The 23,613-nt window shown below is 42.5% G+C and overlaps 1 protein-coding gene across 7 annotated transcripts in view; it reads right to left on the bottom strand.

Moving 5' to 3' along the window:
• PTPRF (protein tyrosine phosphatase receptor type F) overlaps nt 1-23,613 on the bottom strand; it is a 392,426-nt gene that overhangs the window by 282,664 nt on the left and 86,149 nt on the right. For 6 of the 7 annotated variants that reach the window (XM_055815291.1, XM_055815290.1, XM_055815294.1 and 3 more), the window contains exon 2: nt 16,413-16,493. The exons of the other annotated variant lie outside the window; for it this stretch is intronic. The gene's annotated coding sequence lies outside the window, so the exon portion shown is untranslated. The remainder of the gene's footprint in view (nt 1-16,412; nt 16,494-23,613) is intronic. 7 annotated transcript variants of the gene reach the window in all.

The following is a 23,613-nucleotide window of genomic DNA, read 5'->3' as shown; positions in this document are numbered from 1 at the left end:
GCTTAGGCTTTCCTGGATGAAAACTTTGACAATTAGCTAGATTGGCTTATTGATCAAAATAAGAATATGTATCCCAGGTAACTTTTGTTTTGAAATAATGAGAATGAAGTAATCTGACTTGCAACATACTTGTTATTCCTGTATCACCAATGAGTATGGTCTTCACTATGAGCATCTGAAATCCTCTTTATACAATCTGGTTCTTCAGCACCACGGCATTTGTGCTCCCAGTGGCACCAAAGTGTCTCCTCTTAAAGCACTATTCCCAGTTCAAAACTGTCACAATGTATTTAAAAACTATACAAGGAAAAGAAAACAAGCTGCACTATACAGCTTTCCTGGGCTATATAATTGACTTGGTAATTTCCATAAACCCTAGAGAGAAGTTACCGATTTGCCGATCTAGTCTCTTCCAAACACCAGGATTTTGGGGAAACGCACTGAAATGACTGATTTACTAATTCTGCCCTAGGTACTACTTCAGTAGCAGATGCCATCTAGCCCAAGAGAATAGTCTCATTTAAAGGAGCAAAATGCAACTAAAAGCTCGTCTAAATTTAGTACAGATCAACCATCAAAGAAGGAACGTTTACGAGGACACGGGAACAGTCTATGTTACCAGTACAAATGCGACCCAAATATCTCATCTACAGCAACATGAGGTACTACTGGATGTAAAATAAAATACAGAAATATGGATATACACAGGGCCTACTATATCTTGGTGTGATTGCTGGAAACTCCATTAAGGTCATAAATATGGTGATAGCTGACAAGAAGTTCAGCAGAGGGATAGATATTCTCCCAGTAGGAGAAAATGCTCTTAACAACTACCTGCGGGATTATGAAAATAGGCTGCTTAAGTATCCACTGCTATTAGTGATATTGTAATGCCTGCCAGATCTACAAGCGTTTTCACTTTGAACACGTTTGGAGTGCTTTTTCTTTTATCAAGGGAGTATAAACGCTAATTTATAGGGAGGACAAACAAAGCAATCTACCCAGCATGGAGAACGGACACGCTCATTAGCCCGCAAGGAGCATTAGTAACTTGTGGTATCAGCACGTTACAGGAGAGTCATTAAATCATTACAGTTGTCACTTCTGAGCATGAGTGGCATGGACAGGGGTGTCTGAACACAAAGAAATCACCGACCCAAGGACCTCACCAACCACACAAAGTAAAGCAGAGATTAAGTGCCATGGGAAGCAAAGAAGGAATCCTGCAAATACCACTGCTGAAAGCATTCAAAGAAAGATTTTGTGCAACTAGCACATGTAATTCTTTTCCTTGAAACCACACATTTTTCTTCTATTTGCACACTAATCTGGCAATTTTTCTTCCTTTACCTGTGAAAGGGCTGCTATATCCAAATGCTAACAGAACTTACCACTGCTATTCTTTCATCCCTGCCACATCACTGGCATAAAGCTTCCCCTCCATTCTAGAAAGACTTTATACAAACTTGCCGGATTCACATGAAGACTTTCAGGACCATCAACAAGACCAAGGAGCACAAGATGTGTCCATTAAACCAGAATTACAGATTGCATCTTGCGTTTCTAGAAAGCAAAGGTTTGCGTGATTAACACATAGCTATTTCTAAAATTAAATAATTGCAGAGAAACAGCACTGCTTAGTGAAACTGAGAACTCCATGCTACTAAAAATTATAATTATAATGTATATGTAAAGGCCACAACATTCAGAGTGTTAAATCACTTTTAATTACGTTTTCTGGATTTGTAACACTGACATTTGAATTCCTAACACTACACTGATATACCACGTTAAATCAAACACACCAACAACTCTATTCTGAATCACCTTGAAGGCTTGCAAAACAGAGCTGTGTTTGAACACATTTATCTTTTTCCTTACACTCTTTCAGCTATTCAGCGAGACCACAATGTATACTTCTGGAGTCATAATTGGTCACCAAAGCAACAGCCTGGATGCCAAAAAGCAGGATTTCAACTCGACTGCGCAGGGTGGCAGGGAGAGAAAGGTGATCACAATGCCTCCATTGTAGCCTTGATCCTGCGACTCAGCCCCACAGTGAACTACAAGTTGTTCATGCGCTGAATCCAAAATGAGTAACTGGGAAAGCAACTGAAAATGAGACTTTGTTTTCTTTTAACTTCTGTTCCTTGTACTAATGGCCTTTAAAAGGGTCTGGGCATTAATCTTAGGCAGTAACAAGAGATGAGAAAGATTCCTGGCTAGATTTTCATGTCTCCAAGTGGGTCAAAAAATATAATTAAAAACAACAACAAAACAACACTCTTAAGTTGTCAATTTTCTATTTATTACCAAGCCTTAGAAAGGGAGGTTTGCACCATAGTGCACAGCACTGACAGTAGGTCTAGAGTTCCCTCCTCACAAGGAAAACCCAGACTTTGTCACACCAAAGGCCTTTTCCCAAGTCATCAGCTAACCATGGCTGTATGGATGGTAAGGAAATACCCATTCCTCATAATTCTACTGCTTAACACCTTACAAAGAGCTTTCGTTTCTTTCCGGCTGATATACTGCTATAAGAGGACTAAGCCGGGGTATTTGTTTTCAGGTCTTTTCCCCTATTTAGTGATGCTTTTTTCGTCCGGTACTCCAAGGTAGCTGTTTATCAGATTTCACAATCCAGCTAAAAGAGGTTAAATTAAGAAATGTCCCCTGCTTGCCTCCTCTGTTTAAAGAGTGTTACATTAGCCCTTTCATAGTTTGTACTTCAAACACTACACCTGCTAAATAAGTACATATTTGTGCACATACACACATTATTAGAAATATTTTCGTTAATTTTATTGTGACCAGAAAATCATGTCCCAACCACACTGCGGGTCACCATGGTTCAACTGTTGCAGAGCCAGCACAGCATGGCAAGGCCAGGGCTGAGGACGAGGGTGTTTCACCAGCACTTTCCTTGTGTGCCCACCCCACCAAAGCACCAGCACACTTGGACCATCCCCGTGCCTGGGCAGCAGTGAATACCCTTCTCCGTCAAACCCATCCGCACGGCTCTGATGCTGCTGCTGGGGAGTAAAGAGGCATGACATGAAGTGAGATAGCACTGTGAAGGCAAAACATCCCTCTAGGCAGGGGCCAGCGGCAAAGCTGGGCATGAAGGGATGAGACCAGCAGAGCAGCATGGGGAGCACCAGGGACCTGCCACCACCAGTGCCCCAGTGGCAGTCTTCACAGCTGCCCTGAGCATAGTGCAAGTGCTTCTCTCCTACGGGTCCCAGACTAACAGCACAGCTTTGTGAAAGGCATCTAGCACACAAGATTTTCACTTTCAAAACCTCCGAGCAGCTCCCAGCTGGTCTTTTTAAACCTGCTACTGCCACGTGTCACATATTCCCTACGTTTCCATGTGTAAGATGGGGGACGCAGACACACAGCACCAAACACCAGAGCAACAAAAAGCTTCCACTTGACATTTCAAACCAAAAGATTAAAAAAGACTGTCACAAAGTGACCAGCATCAACCCTGACAGCCCCAGAAATACCAGACATTAAGGAACAATATAAAGAATTAAGAGTCAGTCTTGAAGGATTTCAGGAATGATTTGCCCTGGTTTTTTCCTCTGAGATTTCTACAGTTGGATACGTGTTTAAAGCGCATGGCCTTACTAGCAGAGCGAGATAAAAAGTAAAGCCTGTTTAATATCTCTGTAACAAGCCTGCAAAAGTCCTGGCATGCACCACAGGCAAAAGGCAGACCAGGCCAGGATTTCTTCGTTTCTTCTTTAGGATCACCTGAAAAAGATGAGTGTCTTACCTACACAGATGAGATAACAAGCCACTACCCTCACTTGTATGAGTAACATTTAATAAATGATGTGATTTGACCTCATTATAGCTGCACTGGAGAAGGGCATCACAACATCAGTAAATAACAAAACAGTTAACACCAACACTCGCTGAAATGCTTCATCCATATCCACCATCCTTAAATACCTCACAGCCTGCAAATGGGATGGTTTTATTGGTTTTAAATAGAGAGGCACGTATTCCTTAATTATACTTTAAGCTGAGAACAAAGGTCACGTATACACTCTTAGCGAGAGGCAACCATCCAGTTACTGTATGTTCTGTAAACAACTCCCATCACTTCAACAATTACCAGTAGACCTTTAGACTTATGCATCTCTTGGCCCCTTTCATATTGGAAAAACATCATTAAAACAGATTAAAACTGCTATTCCAGTCAGACCGCTTATCTAATGCTTTAAAAAAACATGTGTACCTGCAATTCTCTCCTTCAAAACAAATGATAAAAATCGACTGTTACTTCAGCCTCTTAATCTTGGAAGAAAATATTCTCTCTAATCAGAGACTACTGAATCTACTCTCCCTTCTATTAAAAGTATGTATCTGCATAATCACAAAACTGTGAACATTTTTAGGATGGATAAACACAGCAGTCACATGTGTTCTGGTATGCTGAACTAGATGAAATTAATAAGAAAAAATGTACATGAAGTACAGTTTTACAATTAACATCTGCTTTATCTTTCTTGTAAGATGACATTTAAGCTATATGCATGTATCAGAGCCCTTTATCTCACAATGCCATTTTCCCCTAGAGCATTCATGTCTCACTTCAATAAAATATCTGCACACAAGGGCCTGAAACCAGCTTTACCTGCAGCAGAGACAATTCCCAGACTTTCAATTTGTAAAAGCAGCAAGAACAATATTGACAGATGACAGATTCCCACACTTCCCCTGCAAAAGCCTCTGCTCTGGCACCACCTTCGCCACAAGTTAGCCTTTGGGAAGTTGATGGATAACGATCCATTTCAGTCCTTCAGACCTCAAAAAAGTGGACATGGGGTATTTCAGGTTTTGGGGTGGGGGTGGGGTTGTGTCCCATCCCACTTCGCACCCGCAGTAAATCAGCTCATACTTTCAGGAAAAAATTAACTTGGTCATCTGCACAATTCACTTCTTTCTCCAGAACCGCAGTAACATTTGGGGTTTTTACTCAGTGTTCCAAGATGTCCAGAGCCATTTCCAGAACCCTGAAGCTCCAGCCTGTGAGTGATGATCATCCACAACCAGCGCTTGGGGTGTTAGAAGCTTTGGCAAGTCTGGGGACTGCAGCATCACCAAACCTACACTTCTTGTTTTAAACTACTTTTCATCTCATTTGGACTCCCTCTTTCAATCTGAAGTAACAGATGATACCATTGTGTCTTCTTGCAAAAAGGCCCTGCTACAGTAGTACGAAATTAAGGATAAAAGGGAAATGATAAAATACCAACTGAATTCAACTGGACATTGGCCATCCTACTTCCACTTCCCAGGAGGAAGCCAGGGATGTATTCAGAGAACACAGCCATCCACTCCCACCTTACCTACGGGCTGTGCTTTCTACCTTGAGCTTGTGTTCAAAACTGAGGGCTCATATGAAACAGCAACGGGTGCTCCCGACCTCAGGATGTCAGTGTCCTCGGCAGCAGGTGAATCAGGTCTGTTTGTCATTACCAGGTGTGTTTAATTACTGCTATTACTGACAGCCAGGGAAGGGCTACAAGGCACCTACTCTTCAAAGTGAAAAGGCAGCACAGGGCAGCACAGATTATTTCAGCAACTGTAAATACTTTGCCATCTACAGAGTCATTGGAATTAAACAGCAATTCTGAAAACACTCATTTATTCCTCCTGGACCACACCACACACAGAGGCACCTATACTGACCATATCACCATGGTATCCTCACCATCTCCATACCTGTGGTCTGATCTGACACACAAAGTAAATATACAAAGAAATCTAGGCAGAGAAGCACACTCCTGGGTGGAGCACATGGCACATCTATACATAAAAACAAACAATACTTCAACCAACTGTTATTTTTATCTGTATGTAAACAGTAGCACACAGAGAAAGTAAATCACCTGCCCTGCTCTTGCTGTAAGACTGTGAGATGAGAATTTTTTAGCATCGCAAAAGAAAACAAATCTATGAAGAGCCCAGCTGAAGATCTGAGCCCCACACAGAAGGTGGGCCAAAGCAAACCAGAGTGTACGATACCCAGCCATGCAAAGGGCTCTTGTGGATATGACAATTTCCAATCAATTAGGCCATTGTATAACGGACACAGCTGCCAACGTCTGCTCTGATGCCAGGAAGCAGCAGAGAGCTTGGAATTGGCACCAGATCTCTAGGCAGTGCCAGGGACTGCACCAAAAATGTGGCTTTCAAAAAAAAAAAAATAAAATACAGCTTTCTGAAAATTCTGAAGTATGGTACCAGGACCAAGAAATTCAGCGAGAAAAAGTGAGGCAAATTCAGCATTTTGGAAAAAAGCCACCCGAGTTTCTGTCCTGGCAGTGCCCCCAGCCCAGCGCCTGTGGTGAGCAGGCAGCTCGGCCAGTTGCCCCTCCGCCAGGCCAGGAGCCCAGGAAGACCCTGCCCTCTCCCATGCTTGGAGGTAGCCAGAGTCAGCAGCCAGCAGAGGCTGGGGAAGAATGTGCCATGGCCAAGGCTCCCCAGGGACATCCAGAAGGGCGAGAGCTGCTGGACTGTCCATGGGAGTGACACACACCCCAAAGTGCGTGCACATGTTGGAAAACAGATTCAGAGACTCTCTCCTGTTTCTAAACAAGTATCACTGCTTTCTCACTTCACCACTCATGATTTGCTCTGCTCCAATTCAGCTTTTCAAAGGACAATGAAAATTCCTGACTTCCAAACAAAAAAGTTTAACAGATCTTCTGTGCTTCAAAGTAGGCGGTTAAACTACAAAGTCTTATTCATTCTCCATAGTCGCTGGCCACTGCCATCCCCGTAACAGCATGATACCCATCTTAACACATACAGACACCAATGCGTGTTAATCTAATCCACAGGTCCCTCTGCCCCTGGATAAAGGACCAACTTTAAACGTACACTGCTACCATAGTGACAAGAAGAGCTTCAGAGGAGCAATGGGAAGAACTGGTTTCTCCACCTGAAAGCACCCATAATTAGGAAGTGATGGATGTCGCTAGTAAAAGTGAGTGATGTTTTTCAGGAGCTCTCTCATCTGTAACTGCACTGTTTTCAGATAAAATAACCCTTTCTGTCAGGCAGTGTCAGGAATGTCTACAGCCCATCAGTCACTCTGCTATCCAGCAAAAAAGTATGATGTTCTTGTCATAACATCTGTAGCATCAGCCTTTCTTTGTGTACCTCATCAGTTAGGCTCTCCCAACACCAACAATTTGTGCTCCTCAAATAAACAAATAAAGTGAAACTTCCAAAAAAACTCAACCCAGTCACATGTGAAACAACTTCATTTAAACAAAATTCCTTTTACAACAGCATAAAATGGTATTTGCCATCTGGAGTTACTGACTTCAAGTAAAACTCAGACAAAAGCCCTGCTCACCACTCCTGCATGCTGGCCAGCAAAGCAGAACCACCACAAGAAACAGCCTGGAAGAAAGTCAACAAGGTAAGCGGGATCATTCAAAACCTGGAGACCATGAAGTTTCAAATCGTAGCAACTTCATTTACAAGACTTTAACAAACATTAAACAAGGAGAACAAATATCTAACACAACTAACTGAGATTACACATATGGCCCAAAGTCCCTGTGGCACTGGGCAAGTGCCAGGAGAGACTGTCCCAAGAGGGAGGATGGGGCAGCTCCGTAACTACACAGACTGTCACAGCTATCATGGGAAATAACCCCTCGACTGCCGCACCTCTGAACAAGGTTGCCTTGTCAGCTTAATGGCAGCAGTTCAAAACCAAACCAAAACAACAACAAAAAAAAAACCAAAACCATCAGCATGATTAAGGAAATGGGGACAGATGAGCAAGACAGATCATTAGTGTTCAGGGATGCTTTATCCAGTCAGCCGTCAAGCAGCCTGTGTATGTTTTAAGTGATTAAATCAGACCTCAACCAAAGCCTTAGTGTTGATTTATCAATATTCTAACCCAGGAAAAAAAATGCAACAGACCACCACTCCGAAAAGGAACACAATCCCCTTCTAGATGTCACTTTACAAACTTGATGGAACTTGAGAGAGTTAACATTTCGTTACCTAAGAGCTGTTCTCAATCTTTAAACACAGCCAATGTAAATTAATATTTAACCACTGCATGTTAGTGATTGTGTATGACTATTACAAGCTCATACCTATTACTTTTGCAAAACACTAAAAAGAAATAGATGCTGAAGTCATTGATCACATGTTTTCTATTTATTGTGATGGGAAATAATCAGCTTCTCTGATTAGGTACATGTTTATTATATTACAAGGCAACAATCATCTTTGAGCACCCGATCTAAGCCATGTGCTTGATGCAAAGGTTTCTTAAAGGCTGTGAATTTAAACACCTGTATCCTAGAAAACAAAAAAATCCTGTTTCTAACAAAAGAAAATGCTGAAGCACTGAAGAATTTTCAACATTTGATTACAATGTTTCCTCTTGAAGCCTGATTGAGAAAACAAACATTTTTACACTATTAAGAGACACTACTCAAAAGGAAGCAATCTTGGTAATACCTGGCCCTTCTGAACCACTGATCAACGTAACCTGGAGGAGCACTGACACTGACCTGAGAGACCTATCACTCAAAAATGTCATTCTCTTTAAATAAAAACAAAACCAAAAAAACCACCAAACCAAAAAAGGAGTATGGAAGTAGTTTATTTAACCTCAGAACAAAGCAGGTGGGAAGGGACCTCTGCAGGTCCCTAGTCCAAAGCCCTGCTCACAGCAGAGCTAACTCTGACGTCAGACCATGTTGTCCAGAGCCTTGCTCAGTTGACTTTTGAGTACCACCAAAGACAGAAGTGCCACAAGCTTTCTAGATCCTTGTTCCAGTGCTCTTCTACTCTGAAGCTGAACTTTTGGAACTTCCTTTGCTGCATCCTGCAGACTTAGCCTCTTTTCCCTTCCCTAGGCTCCCCCTAGAAGAGTCAGACACTGCCGTCATCCCAGCTGCCCACTCGAGGTGGGTGACTGCAGTCATCCCCCCCTCCCCGGGCTCAGGAAGCACTGCTCCTTGGGACCCTGCTTGCACGTCTCCTGCTCCAGTCCCCAGCCAGCCACAGTACTCTGCCTGATTCTCTCCAGGTTTTGGCACCTTTCTGAAGTCATCGATGCCTTTCTCATACTTGTGTTCGCCAGTGGGATCACAGTTACAGCTTTGCCACAAACTGGGAGAACCTCTTGTCCAACCCTTGGTCAAGACACCAACTGATCACTTGGTCTCCTCATCTACAGGCTGATCGGACCCAGCTCCAAAAACCTCCCTATCTCATCTGTCCTCCGGACCCCAGCCACACCTGGGGATGCCCTCAGCCAACCCATGCTCCGCAATGTACATCCTTGCAGCTGGACTCAGCTCTGCATTTAGGGCCTGAGCAGCACTGACCACGGCAGAACCATTACTTTTAATTACAGCCCTCTTAATACACTCCAGATGGAGGCTGTCCTCTCTGCAGCTCTTAGCTGGTGCATAGGTGGTGATCCAGCACATGTCTCAAAGTGCTCTTCCACAGCTGTGCAGCCTAGCCATGTCCTCATCATTCTGGATTTCCTTATTTCAGCTCATTAAGTTATACGCTGCAAATTTCCAAATGTTTTTTCAATCTACTGTAGCCATTTCATTCTGAATTATCCTTCACAATGCTTGAGCCTCTCTCAGTTTGGGCTTACTTGGAGATTTAATAAGTATTCCCTTGCCCACATCAGTAAAGAGAACAGCAAATAAAGCTCAGCCCAAGACAAACAGGGGTGTATTCACACAATACCTCATGCCACCCCCCCTTCTTCTCTGGTTTTCACAGCAAGTTATAGGTAACTACTCTTCAAGCACTGTCTTTAAACAGTTATTTGTTTACTGTCTAATTAAATACATCTATTTCCCTATTCCACAGAAATGCCACAAGAGGTTATGTCAAAAGTTACTGAAGTCCAAGTAACATCACAGGTACCACTCCCCCCAGTCCTCATCATCATCATCTTATTCTCCAGATTCCTAGAAACTGATTAAAAATTTTGTTCCAATTCTCTAAGCACTGCAGTTAAAATAACTACTCTATAACTCCCTGGATCTCCCTTTTTCAAAGGCAGGTACTGCATTTGCCCTGTTCAGTCCTCCAGGACCTCTCTTGCTCTTCACAATTTCTAAAAGATAATTGTAAATGGTTCAAAGGTTGCCTGGCTAGTTGCTGATGTACCCTAGGGCAAATTTCATCAGGCTCTGAGTATTTGAATACACCTATCTTATCTGCTTTTTCTGATCTATCCTTTTCCTACTCTGCACTTTACTCATATCACCTTGTTTAAATTCATTTTAATTAATATGAAGACACACTCAAGCAATACAATAACTACATGAAACCCATTTAGTATTTTATCTTTCAGCTATAATGTTAGAGAAAAAAACCCCAAGCCCCAGACTTATTCATCTACCATGACTCTGGCTTTTTGGAGATGCAAAAGAGTATTTAAAATAAAACCAAACACAACAAATAATAATACCAAAAAAAAACCCCAAAAAACCCAAAACCAAAAACAGACAACATGCAGTAAAAAAAGAAAAAAAAAGAAAAAAAGGAAACAAAAAGAAAAAACACCACCAAACCCAAGCCAGATTAAAGACTGTAATTGGCTTAAACCAACCCTCAGCTGAGATGTCTGAAGGGAAAACATTAAGAAATGTCAATAAACTCCTTGTCTGCAAAGAAAGATTTAAAGAGAAATTTAACTGCATTATAGAAGGAACTCTTTCAGTGACTAAACCAGTCTGTTTTGGTTTGATACATTAAAAAAAACCCAACACTTCTCCAGCAGATAAAACATTTGATAATCAAATGCATGATTTCCTGTACACTGCCTCAGTTATCTGGCACCGATCACTGCCAGGGGTAGGGCACAGCATTAGGCTGACCACTGGTCCAAACCAGCACAGCAAGTCCCACTCCTCCATGAGCACAGACAGGTATCTTGAAGCACATTACAATTTTAATGCACCCACCTGTTCTAGCTATAATTTACCTTTCATCACCTGGAAATTACCATCCTTGTAGCTGAGACATGGCAACTTATTACAGGAGCATAGCTAGCCTGCTTCTATGCAAAGCAAAACAGACAGCCTTGGATCATCCTCTGTGATTTCTATTTTGTTTTTCGGCAAAATGAACTAGACACAGTTGTGTGCTGTTACCACATCTCAGCTGAAGCACAGTAACTTCTTAAACTGCTCCATTTCCATCCTCAAAGACACATCAGTCTCTGCTCTGTGATCCCCTAGGCAGAAGATGCAATGTTAATGGAGATTCTGGCTGTCATTCTCAAAAGCAGTTAGTGATTTGAATGCCTCAATTTCTAGTGTACCCAACCTGAAACACTTTAAAAGGTCCAATTTTCAGGAAATTATGAACACTCAGAAACTGCCAGGTGGTGGTTCCCCCCCTCCCTCCCAGTGTTTAAATCCACAATCCATTTCACCTGATGCTTCTACCTAGAAAATCCTTTTGCAAAAATAAGACCCTAGTACCAGTCAAAAAGAAGAGGAAAAAACAGCTTTCTTTTGCTAGCTGTGATGAAAATGCAACAAATCCATACATTCTTCCAGTTACACAAAGCAGAGCACTCTACTCTTGAATATGGATCTGTGAGTATTTTCTTCCAGTGATGCCATGAAAACCTTCTGTCACAAAATACTATCATCAGCTTTCAGTGAAACCTGCTCTACTGGACAAAGCTCGATTTCCAGCGCTGTCGGGCCAAAAAAACCCACCCAGTATTTCAGCTCCCTGTACACTTGTACTCACTCTTACTACAAATGCAGCCAACAGTAATCCCCGTCTCGCTGCCTGCCTCCTCTGAAAAACAGATCATAATTAGCAGAATCCTTGAAAATCATCCTTGAGTTAATGATGAATAGAAAGAAGGTACGAACAGAGAAAAAAAGCCAGACTTTTTCACTATCAGTGAAAATACTGATAGCCTCTGCTGCTGTTCCTTATTAGTGGAAAAATTCAGACTATTTTAGCCACAGGAGTTTGGTATCATGCAATTGTTCCATCGCAGCTCAGCAAACCTCATTATTTCAGGCCTCCAGAAATCCAGAGTTTTGCCTGTGAGGACGGTAGGATGGTGTGGCACGCTGCCCCCAGGAATGGCACAGCCATTTCTCACATGTGCTCATGCCTGGCACAGCCCCGGGAGCTGGCACAGGCACCAGGAACCCCAGCACAGCTACAACCATGTGGGTTTTCATCTGCCATCCCGCTGGGCTCCACTTCAAACCAGAAGACTAACCAATACTGGCGGGTTTCAGCCAAACCTATGCTGATAGTAGATAGAATGAAACTGAGTTAATTAGAATTAAATGTATCCTCAAAGGAGATCTCAGTCCTAAAACTTATGCACATTAACTTATGTAGCATGTATTTTTAATGAGTTCAGCACTTGTCTTGGGTTTAAAAAACACACACACAGGGTGGCAGCTATTCAAAGCTATTGCATCAGAGTGTAAGCAAGTGCTGACTCTGTGGGATGACAAAGTTACGCTGCCAGTTATGATGATTCTACCTTTATTGCCTAACTCTTAGATAGCTAAATTAATTAAATAGGTTAAGTGACAAAACAAAAGCCACCTACCAATATACTGATTATATAATAGAAAAGGAAATGAAAAAGACCAGAGGGCTAAAGCTCATGTTTAATTTTGCAAAGATGGTTAAATCTTGTAACATCTCCAGCTTCTGCTGATGCTCTTTTCCATAAATACACTTTTGAGACCATCCCTGTAGACAGCTAAAGCACACCTTCAAAGCAGATGGGAATTTTACTAGTCCCAATTTGGACCTTTAAACTCCACCCTTCCCTCTCCACATGCATTCTCCAGCACACAACATACGAAACCAGGTAAATGGCCAGCAGTCATGCCCTTTGGGCTCCAATATATTAAAGCACTCCACTCATTCGTAAGATAAAACGACCTGTAAAGACTTTTTAAGTCAAAAAAAAAAAAAATAGCCATACATAAAGAATGCTGAGCTACACCAATTAATTCAGCCAATGCCCTTTCAAGGCTGTCATTTAAATATAACCAGAAAATACTGTTCACCATATTACAGAGAAAAGTAACGGGTAACTTGCTGTTTTGCATTAAATATTAATATGTTCCAGCCACTGTGGCATTAACACACAGTCAAATCGCTTTGAATCACATAAGCTTTGTGCCAACATTTTGTAGGGCCATAACCTGTATTACAGAAAACACCCCTTAAATTAGAACATGGTATCACATTTTCCAAAATGCAAATAAATTAAAAAATAAGAACATTTCAAGAATTATAAGTGGACAATGTTGACCTGATAACAGCTGGTTTATATTTTAAAAGTCAGAATGAAGAAAACCATGCAGAAGTCTCAGTTTACACCATGAATCCGGTGTCCAACTTTCAGTGATAACATCGCATGTATAAAAATCCCCCAAACCATAATCACATAGATATATAGTATTTCCCTTAGCCAAGTTGAAACAGAAAATCCTAGGTTTGGGTTTTTTAATCTTTTCAAGCAGTCTTCACTTCAATAAATTTATTAACTTCAGGGCTGTAACATTCAAATGGAAACTTTAGGTATTTTTCTGTATCCCTGAAGAGCAACCATACAACACTTTTAGTTTAAATAAATGTCAAAAGACTGCTCAGGATGCACAGCAGTCTCCAAACTCCTGAAAACTTAATCTGTATTCTGCTAATCTAGGTTACAGTTTATCTTCAGGGGTTCTCCTGTAACATCATTCCTTGATGCTTTAGATTCAGCCTGACATGACTGAAAAGGCTTCCTTTTCTTTCTTCCCCCATTCATCTCAACAGCAAAAGTGCACTTTTTTTTTTTTCTAGGTTCCCCTGCCCCCTCCCTCCCAGATCAGATGGACTTTATTAAGGACATTGTTTTAAAAGAAAACTCTGCAGATAAATAATGACCTAGATCAGGGAGATTCTGTCCAATTTATATTCAAAAACATTGATTCACTCTTAAGAGATGTTATTGCATGCCACTCAAACTGTACTTTCACCCCACATTTTGTATGGACTGAGGCTGTCATCTTTTATTTCCTAAAACCTGAGTTTCCATTAAGAACACTAAAAGAACTTCTCAGGGTCAGCTAGAAGCATATATAACTGCGCATACCAGAAAAGAAGTACTATAAAACTAAGAATCCCTCAAGGACCACTGTTTTGCTGAGGAGCAGCATGACCAAGCTGCCGGCTCAGCTCTCATGTAATGTTGTCACTGCTCTTGGTTCAGTTTCATCATCACATAGCATCCCCTCAGGAAGCAGCCATCTCCAACCTAGAACTGCTCTAAGATGCTTCCAAACGCAATATAAAACGACATGCAGATGATTAGCTAAGAAATGTCATCCTAAAGATGACAGAGACTCTCCTGCAGTTCAGACACTGTCCAGGTTTGCATCTCACAGTTACCCCATCACTAGGATGCGCTCAGCCCTGCTGCCCATTGCCAGCCTGGTTTCACACTGATGACTGCATGGGCCAGGTGAGCCTGCAAGGGGTGGGGGAGTTGGTGGGGAGCAGGGGATCTGGCCTGGCAGTACGTCTGAGTACTCTGCACCCCTTCATCTCTCCTCTCCTAATCTGTGCAATAAGGGGATGCAGACTTCAAACTCTGCTCTTCAGTGGGCACAGCAGCCCAGAGCCTTTCTGCTCACGCTCCCGTGTATATCTATATACAATCTTGCCAACCCTGGGCTCACCTTTGAGGAAAGCCAAGCTGGCAACATGCCACACCAAGATATTCTCCTCTGCCCTGCTGTTTCTGTGAAACACAAGGTTTCTGAAATCAGCCCTCCCATTTGTGCAGTCTTTGCAAACCTCTCAGATGTTGCACCCCAAAATCTAAGCACCACATCCTACTGCACCTGCCATCACCCAACCCACCACCACCCGTGCCCAGCAGGACCTATGCCAAAAGGCCTTGAGCCCAAAAGCTCACTAGCAGGCTTTTCTCCACTCCCCAGGACCACACCAGCAGTACTTTCAAACACACACACAAAAAGACATACTGATTGTAAGTGCTTTCATCTCCACTTAAGCAACACCACCAGTTCCTGGTTTTAGAAAAATTTTGTTTGTTTGAAGCATCAGCATTGTAGCTAATGAGTTTTTGCTTCCCTTCTACACTCCACAAATAGCGGGCTGAGTAATGCATAGCCTAATTGACTGTTAAGGTCACTGACCAGCTCTTTAATCTTATTTAGCTCACTTTGAGACAGTTTGTGAGTCATTAGGGCTTTATTCTTGGGGATGCAAATTCATATAATATACATTAATAAAGAACATAAATGTAATCCAATGCATGTATTTTACAGATTGTGAAATTAAAGAAATGGCATTAAAAATTTCTTTGCAATGTTATCATTTAGATAATGTCATTTATTCTAATATACAATAAAAATATTTAATTGTCAGAGTCTGCTGGTGTCTTCATAATTTATAATATTGATATAGCTCTAAAAAAATTCCTTAAGTAGTAAAAGTCACGCTAAATACCAACTTGAAGGAAGAAAAGGGCTCGAGGGAGACCTATCTTAAAAATTTCTTATTTGAAGGGGGAGGGGAAGAATGAGACACTTTTCAAGCTGTTATTCAAGATACTTGATTTTATGATGTAAACTGTAATTTAGTGCATGCACATATGTCAGGAACTTTGCAATACTTTTGAAAGGGATCAGCATCACTAATCAGGCACCGAAATACAGTTTCTGGGAGAATCTGGGTGCTCTAAGCTGAACATTTTAGCTGGCTTGGAAAGATCTTTGAAAAATAAAGTTAAACAATAATTATACGTAAGTGTGCTTGAGAAACTTTACACCTGTCTTGACATGAATCAGATCTTTGCATGGATGATGAAATTCCTGGCATTGCTTTAGGTGATTGGGACAGCATTAGCTTAGGCAGGGTAAGAATTCAACAGCCACAAGCCTAGACAGGTAGGATAAAGGAGTTACTGACTCAAAAAAGCATGACTGCTTATCTGTGGAAGTCTAAACATGTTAATCATTTAACATAAACAGATCTGCTGGTATTTTTAGAAAGGTATTTCAACTCCTAAGTAACAATGTTAAAAAAGAGACACCAGTAACTCTAATCATATTTTCCACAGGTCCTCATAGTCCCTTGCAGACTGTTTCTACTAAAAGTCAAGACTGGGGCAAGGGGCAGAGAAGCAAAAAAAAAAAAGGAAGCAAAAAAAAGAAGCAAAATAGCCAAAGACAGGTAGCTGGGTTTGGGATTAGGACAATAAGGATGTTGCCTGCAACAGTGTTGGCTATGCTACAGACTCCTGCACCCTTCCTCTCCCTGTGCCTCAGCTCCCCATCTGTAAAACGAAGGTGGTAAGGTTTCCCTACCTCACAGGAACGTTCTCAGAATAAATCCATAGATGCCTGGTAGACACTGAGACACCACTGTGACAGAGGCCATAAAAATACCTATGGGGAGGGAAAAAAAAACAACCATAAACATAAGTGTCATAAGTGGCCATAACAGCAGAGACATTCACAGATTAAATGTAAAGCAAAGTTTAAAACTTCACTTAACGACACGAATTCTCCACCCCGAGGAAGAAGCGGTTCAGTTCAGCACATAGTCCAATTCAGATACTTTTAAAACTGTGACAGCCAGGGACAGTTTCCCCTTTCCTCCTTGGACACGACACGGTCATGATAACCCAGCACCACATCCAGACAGGAAAGTTGTTTCCTTTACACATCGCCAGCTCAGGCCCTCCATCACAGGTCTCACATCCAAGAAGCCTCATCACAGCAACGAACCCCAACGCACTGACAATGCTCCCCCTTAGTCTCCGTACCCAGCGCTCACTGCGGAACTGAGCTCCTCCAATAGTTAAAAAAAACTTCTAATTTTCAGCCTAACATTTACTCTTGGAACAGCTTTTATCCATTTGTTTTCATGCCAACGTTGATCCAGCAGCTTAAACAGCTTTTCCCTATCCCTGAAGTTTATTTCCCTGACAATAAAAATGAATTACACCACCTCCCTGTCAGGACTCATTTTACCACCCAAACCAAGCACATTCTTGGAGTCTGGTCTCAGATGACTCCCCATCCTTAGGATTACCTACCTCCTCTGTTACCCCACTTCACCACCTTCTGCCCAGCGCCATCCCTGCGGCTCACTGTCACCTTGTGGCTGTGCAAAGTGCAGATGTGTTTCTCCAGCATTTCCAGCTGGTAACCCCCTCCATTCTACCAGCTCAGAGCAAAAGTTTCTTTCTCCTAGTGCCTCCCCTAAGGTCATGACCCTGCATGCTATCACCATGGAGATACATCCCATTTCCATTGCTCCAGGTCTCAAGCTCTTTCCGAAAGATATCCCGACCCTTCACTGTCCTGACCACGTCTCCCACCTGTCCAACCTGCAGCACTTTGACCCCTCAGGAGACTGCTCCAAGGTGCCAGGGACATTATGGGAAACACAGTCTCCCCAAAAACATACCTCCTCTCTTCAGTGTCAGCTCGGCTTAACAACTGATGGCTTGAGCTCAATTACACCATTCTTTAACATGAGCCAAATGACTACAGCCCTCAGAAGGATAAGCAATTCAAAATTATGCAAATGCATAGAATGTGTTATTTAGTCTTTATCGTTTACAAAGTACTCATTTCATAAACAATTTCAGCACTCTTTCAGAGAGACTGACAGTGCCCTGACATCCAGGTCTCTGATGGTTGCTGCATCGTGCACCAACCACATCCTTGGTGGGAGCAGGGACCAACGCGGCTGTTTTGCTCCAGCTCTGCAGTGGGACACAGGGCTGAGACAGCCTGCCTGCCCGCTGCCCCACACACTCACAGATACTTCCACCCATCCTCTTACACATACACCCCTCGGAGACCCTCTCTCATCCCCTCACACCCTGAGCTGACCAGGACAACCAAAATCCCCTCGCTTTTCCTCCATTTCTGGGGAGAGAGAAAGTTCCCTTTCCCCTGGTGCAGGGAGCAGAGCCCGCTTGGGAGCCGGTCGGACAAGCGCTGGAGCTGGTAGGAAGGGGACAGCCAGCTTATCCCTTCTACTGGCACTATGCCACCAGCCAGACTGGGACCTATTGGAAACCTCAGCCCAGGGAACCAGATTACACTCACCTTTCCAAGGACTCACATCCATTTAAAACTGTGCTCCAATAACCTTCAGAAACAAATATATTATGCAATTTTATGTTATACAGCATTGACTTCAATGACTCTATAGCTGTGCTTACTCTACTATATTTACTTCTGGCACATGCTGGCAGCGTTTGCTACAGTCATTCCGAGGATGTTCCTGTTTTAAACCCAGAGGTCTTACCCTGCCAATATCTATGCACAAAGCTCCCCAGTATGTTTTTCAAAACTCTGACCATGTTGTCCGTCTTTCTTCTGTCCCTACAAGATCCCTTGTCCACAACATGGCGTTAAGATTTTTCCCCTCTCATACAAGGTCCCGATTTTCCACCTCAGCATCTCTCCCTCAGTGTCAGGTCACCGGCTCCCACCTTCAGCTGTCCCACACTGTCAGTCTCCATCCCTCAGGTCAGAACTTTAGAGAAGCACCCTGGCACCTCCTGCCAGGCTCCCTGGGATTTGAGGGAAGTCCTCTTTCGGGCATGCACACATCCACCTTGATGCCCACAACCAAGACTAGCATACTAAATGAACAGAAGACAGATTATGCAGGTCTGCTTTCTCCTTTCCCCCAGGACTAACACAATGAGCATTTCGGTACTGCCTCTTTTCACTCTCTTCATCAGCTAGTCTTTGTTGCAAGAATGGCAATCACATCTGAGTGGAATCCATCCAGCAGTAAGTTGTTTGTTAAATCCCAGGATGTGTATACAGAAAAGGGTACTTAAGCTACTTAAATGGCAACCTTTTATTAAATGCATAAAAATGCTTGAAATTTCTGTAAGCCAACAATTTACATTAATATCCTTCCTTAAAAGTATCAGTCTCTGCTAATAATTGTTATATCACTTTTTATGCATTTCTTTTTAATATCTTTGGAAACCCTATGGAATTTCCTATAGTTCTAACATACATAGTTGCAGTCATCCATGGTACACATGCACATATTTCATTAAAAACAATTTCTCCCCAAACTGTAAGTAGATTTTTTCATTTGCATAGTAGGGGCAGTTCAAGTCAACTGTTCTCAGCTTAGTAGTACTACTGCTAGAAAAGGAAGAAGGGGAAACACACCACCGATAAAAATAAAAATTCTACACTAGATATGTTAAGACAGGACAGAAAGCAAAGTATTTTAAGATGAGGTTAGAAAATACTCTATCAGTCATACCAAGCACTGTTTAATATGCAATTTAAGACCCCTGGAAACCCCTGCCAAAACAGGACCTGTGCACGCTGAAGCAACTGCTTACACTCTGAATCAATTTGCATCTGTTTGTCTGAGACGTATATTTAAAATTTTACACTGGTTCAGTTTTGGATGTCCTAGCCAACTTTATAAAACAGATGTTCTGCTTATACAGGGAGAGGGCATATAAACACTAGGTGTTTGCTGTTGAGGATTAAACATTAACAAAAAAATTTAATCAGCAGTGACAAAAGTGGTAATGGCAGTTCACTGGAGATAACCTCCTCCATGAAGCACACTGCAGACTCCAGGCTAATTTAGGTTGTTAGAAGCCTATAAAGTGACTAAAGAGAGACCGTACACCAACAGGATCGCTGCACACTAAATTACACACAGCTTCCCCCCTCCCCCAAGTTAAACTCAGGGCTAGCAAAAGCAGTGGAGAGGCTGCCTAGAGCTTCCCTGTTGCGCACAGCGATTACGACGGTGCACATCTCCCTGCAGCACCCTGGAGCAAGAGCTCAGCACCTACAGCTGCACCTGGGCACCTCTGCAACCAAAGGCACGAGTGCTGCCACCACCACGGACTTTGCCAGTTTCCATGCGTCAAGCCCAGAAGAGTATTTTCCGGAACTCTTCAGGGCTGCTTTTCCATCTACATGACAGTGTTTACTGAACAAGCAATACCAGTAGCCACGAGCATTTCTTGCAGCACTGACAACAGCAAGGAATTCCTCTTCTCTTGGTAAGCTCCCATGCTGGCTGACACAGCAAGAGCACTGCGAGAGGCCAAGGAAAGCTGCAACTTATCACAAGAAAATGGCAAATTGTGAAAATCTTGTATCGCAAGGTTAGCTGCCTAGGCACAGCTCTAATAGAGCTCCATAAATACCTCAGTCTAACACTGACAGAGGTTAAAAACCTATTATCTTTCCCAAATGACAGTGCGAACATATGTTCAATCGAACACCCCGCCCCACCAAGCTACAAAGTAGATTCTGCTCTTACAATTCCACAAATACAAACCACAGGGAGCATTTTAAATGAAAGCATTATGAAGATTACATTAGGCAAGTTTGATCTACTGTAAAACACTCACACACAACATTAAGAGGGAGAACAACCTTTAACACATGATTTCTCTTCAAACATAGCAGAGGGAGAACAACCTTTAACACCTGCTTTCTCTTCAAACATAGCATTATCTCTGTGCATGGCTTGGCTTTTATTGGGATGAAATCTCAAGCTAAATAGCATGGCTTACTCCACTAGCAAGGAATACTTTATAAAATACTTGGGACCTAGTGCCCCACTAATACCAAACTGGTGAGAATATTCTTCTAAAAGGGTATACTCTGCTGAGCTGCTCGGCTGGCTGCTGCCCCGCAGCACAGCTCCGCGCAGCAGAGAAGGTTTTCACCCCGGTGTGAAATGCTGTGACACAAGAGGAGATGCGGCAGCTGGAAAAGGACTGCGCAATCCCAGCAGTGTTGAAAGTCACCACATAAATATTCACAAGCAGACTGATTTGTTTTCTTACCAATGGCACATTCTTATTCACAAATATTAATTAGTTTCTAAATAGCACCTGTTACTCAGCCCTCCCCTCCGCTGTGTGCCATGGGCTCCCTGTCTGCGGAGGCTTGCAGCCCCTTCGTGCCGCTCAGAGATTTAATGATGTTTCAACTTCTACAGCTCACTCAGCTACTGGGAGGAGAGGCAGGGAATAATTACTTACTTATGTCTTTCTCTGCTGACCCCTCTGGAGGATGAAACAAGCAGCTTTAATGGCTTCTGAAGGGAGCCTGGTCCAGCCTGTCTCAGGTGGGAAGGATGACGACTGCACTAGTAGGTCTTTGGAGTGGAGAACAGTTTTAAAGATCTGAACTTCAAAGATCTCAATGAGGGGAGAGTTCAAGCTCAAACACTCTCCCCACTGGAGGGAGAAAAGCTTCTAATGCAATCCCTCGCACTTCTAGCGATCGCTCACGCTTTCGACAGAGCTGAGGCACCAGGAATTGCCCGTCACATCCTACATTATAAATCTCAGCCTGCCAGGAGGAAAGCTGTTACAAACCTCAGCAATTTTCTTGGGATTTCTTTAGATCACTTCCTCAAAGGATCTCTCGGAAGGTAAGAGGTACAGGTGTAGGCAGACAGCCAACACAGGATTCCTCCTTCCCACTAGCAACGGTGAATGTGTTCTCTCCTCCAAATTATATGCATCACCCATAAGAAAGTTGGGCAGAGTACTGAAGAAACTGGGCAGTGCAATGAGAAAATGCACAAGTTCCTAACACACTTAAGGTTGAAGAAGTCACGCAGATGAATAAGTACTGTCTTGGTCTCTCTACGAACCCTAGATGTAAGATTGCTCAGAAACACACTCATCCTGCTCACTGTCAAACAGAGATGACTAGGGAGGATGAGCTTATACTGGTGAATTCAAATACAAACAAAAAAAGGAACAGGACTAACTCCTTGAGCCCAGGCTCCTACGTAGACCCATTAGAAGAGATGAACCTGATGCACCCTCCTCACCGATGGCAGCCAAAAGACTCAAGCTCCCGAACGCAGCGCTTGGCATTTTCATCATCTTAGGAAGCAGTGCTGCCTTTTCAGTGCAGATGCAGCACGAAGGTTATTATCCCACAGCTGACAGACTTGATACCAAGGCACCACAGACATCAGTTTGTACGCTTCCCAGGGAGGAGACACATTCAACACACCTTTCTACATCATCAGATTTTTCTTACCAGGTGTGCAGCACGATTTCACTGGTACAGTCCAATCAGGTTACTTCTTAACATATTTTTTTTAAGGTCTTAGGCACCATGCCATCAGCTCTACAGAAGAGCTATAGAGTAGAACAAGTAATAAATAACAGATTTAATGTAACAAATCAGAGTAGTTTTTGCTGGAAAGCATATCTACAGCACAATTTAACCTTGTCTTTGTTAAATAAGGGAGAGCTGCAGCCAGGGCTCGCCATCCTAAAACTCCTAATAGAAAAAAAATCTCTGCAATAGTCCCTGCAGACAGCAATAACCCAGGACTATCAGGATTTTCTGAGAGTTTGGTTAGCCTCACGTTCAAGTCCTTAAGATTATAAAACTCACAAGTGGAAGGGCAAGAAACATGCAAGAATGTCTGAAGTCATTTACTCAGTGACTAACAAACATGGTGCTGAATTTCTTAGGGACTTGAATAGCTGAAGCTGAAGTTAAGCTTCACTAGAGCTATATTTAGCTCTGCACAAATACAAACTAGGAAACACTTTCTTCCCAGTTACTAATGCAGTGTGACAGGACACAATTATTTGCTCAATGTCTAATGTTACCTTTGGTGAACATCTGGCTTGCAGAAATTGTATATTGCATAATAATGAACCAAGCTGATATTCTGCAAATCAGTGAGAAAACTCATTTAAGAAGATGAAGAAACATTTGATTTGCACACGTTTGAGCTACACTGGTCTTAGCTACACACTAGAGTTAGCGTTGAGGCTTCTTTGCTTTGATACTAAACTACAAAGTGGGTTTGTTTTCCAAATCATACATTAATTTATTCAAGAACTCTGTGGATATCTAAAGAATATCATGGCTTCTCCAAAGTGTAAAACAGAGCTGGGCAGAAGGACAGAACAATTTAAAAAAAAAAAAAAAATATCCATCTTTTATGATTTCAAGAGCCAGTTTATCTCTATGGAAAATGCAGTTCTGGGTCACAAGGGAGCTCTCAGCTCAGCAATCACTTCAGACTTCAATGTCTACAAAACACAAAAGACAACAAAATGCATTATTCAAATGAAGGGCCAGTTAGGCTGCGGAGAACCAAGCCACGATTGTGTAGAGGAATCCCACATGCTTCAGAAGTGCTCTAAAGGGCTGTACTCGAAAAATCCTAGGCATGTGACCGAGAAGAAACCCTGCTCCTGCCTACTGCAGCAAGAATGCCAACTGACAGGCTTGGAGTTTCCAAGCCACCTAACACAGCAATCTTACACACTTAGGAAGTTAGAATGCATAAAACACTGTGGCAGAAACAACATGTCCTTTCTTTTGGCACTGCTGGGTAAATATTTGCCAGGCCCTTTACAGCACTGAGTCATATGAGCATTTCTAGAGCTGGAGGAGTTGGCATTTTGTGCTTGCCTTAAGTGATTAGGACCCAGTATAACCAGAGATGCACTAAGTATCTGTGTCCTGATGTGCTGGTGACCTTTCCAGTTGCAGA

Source organism: Falco peregrinus, chromosome 10, assembly GCF_023634155.1.
Source record: "Falco peregrinus isolate bFalPer1 chromosome 10, bFalPer1.pri, whole genome shotgun sequence".
Classification (NCBI taxonomy): Eukaryota; Metazoa; Chordata; class Aves; order Falconiformes; family Falconidae; genus Falco; species Falco peregrinus.
This window is presented reverse-complemented; position numbering and strand designations above follow the sequence as displayed.